This window comes from Salminus brasiliensis, chromosome 2 (assembly GCF_030463535.1).
Source record: "Salminus brasiliensis chromosome 2, fSalBra1.hap2, whole genome shotgun sequence".
Lineage (NCBI taxonomy): Eukaryota > Metazoa > Chordata > Actinopteri > Characiformes > Bryconidae > Salminus > Salminus brasiliensis.
Genome location: NC_132879.1, coordinates 57,217,205 through 57,219,058, shown reverse-complemented (window position 1 = coordinate 57,219,058; position 1,854 = coordinate 57,217,205).

Here is a 1,854-nt window from a genome sequence, read left to right as displayed (position 1 = left end):
TGACCTGCTGCCAATAAAGCACCTGGAAAGCAGCCAACCTACGCATCTGAGCTCGCTAATTCACTGTCAATTCATGCACTATTTTCCATTTTAAAACGTCCCTCTCATACTGTAATCCTAAAAATTCTGATGGAGGGAGAAACCGCTCTAGTGGAAAACAGCCTTCGGCCACAGTGCTTGGTTGCCACCATTCGGGCTCATTTGCATTTCGAAAATATGCATTTATATCAGTGTACAATAGCAGCGGCAATAATGCAACGTCCAGAAAGATGTGGGGCACATCTTTGCACTGCTGTTGGACAGCGTTAGGATGAATGACTCGGGAGCTGTCCTCTAGCTAAGGTGCTGAAACACTGTGTTGTGTGTTTTAGTGTGATGGTGTCCTGGGATTCCCCTGCATTGCACAATTTTTTGTATGTAAATGCTCACAAGACACTGGAGTTAACTCACTCCCAATTAAAACAGACAGTGAGACAGTGCTTTTCCGTTCACTGTGCCAGCATGGGAAATTTGTGAACGATCTGAGAGCTGTCCTCCTGCTGTGGCTCTGGAACATTGTGGAAAGAGCTAGGTTGCATTAGGGTGCACAAGTTTGGTGCTGTTCACCTATGGTGGTGCTGAATTGCAGTATCAATGGTAAAGGGGCTGTCCACCTACTGTGGTGCTGACTCACATCATTGTGGGTAGAGCTGGACTGTGACTGTGAATGATGCAGGAGCTGTCCGCCTGCTTGCTGTGGTGCTTATTGCTGAAATGCAACATCATGGGATGAGCTCAACCATGTCAGAGACTTCATTAAAGAAGGAAGCAGTTCATTGCTTGGAATATGAATAATGCTGAACATAGTAGGTGTATTCAATTTTAGCAGCTGTAAATAATTTGATAAAATATGATTTTTTTTGCTAAACATTACATTTTTTAAACATTAGCTTGGCTCTCAGTTTCAGATGTAAGGCCTTTCCTCATTCAAGGAGCCTGCTTTTGTATGGCTGGAAAGAACTGCTCAAGGCTATAGCCTAGATTGCAGCTGAGTGGACAGAGTTACTTATAAAGACTCTGTTCGGCTGAATAATCCGAGAGCTGTCCGATGCTGAAATGCAGCGCAGCCTGGACAGTCTTTTCCAGTCTTTTTCTGTCCCCCTGCATAGCACATTTACACATAGACTGAAGGCATCTACTTTGCTAGATAAGATAAGAACTGCACATTATATTGGGGCACTGGTGTAGCAGAATGGTGAAACACTGCTGATGAAACAGTGCAGATGTAGAGGAGCTGTCCACCTGCTACAGTGTTCTGTGTTAAGGCAATTATTTCCCATTTTTCTTTTTGGAGTCCTAAACATTTTAACATTTTAACATTTACACATTTTAACTGCTCTAATACACATCTCTCTGTCCCTCGGTCTCTCTCATGTTTTCTATGTGTCTCTCTCATCTATATATATAGATAGATAGATAGATAGACAGACAGACAGACAGACAGACAGATAGACCGACAGACAGACAGACAGACAGACAGATAGATAGATAGATAGATAGAAATACATCTATTTGTCCCTCTTTTTCTGTCTCTGCCCCATCTGTTTATCCCAACTCTGTCTTTCTCTCTCTCTCTAGCTCTGTCTATTCCTGTCTATTAATCTTTTCTACCCAAGCATCATAAACCCAACCCACCCATTCTATATCGTCCATATCTATCTGTCTGTCTCTCTGTCTGTCTGTCTGTCTGTCTATCTATCTATCTATCTATCTATCTATCTGTCTCTCTGTCTCGCTGTCTGTCTGTATGTCTATCTATATATCCATTTGTCTGTCTGTCTGTCTATCTATCTATCTATCTATCTATCTGTCTCT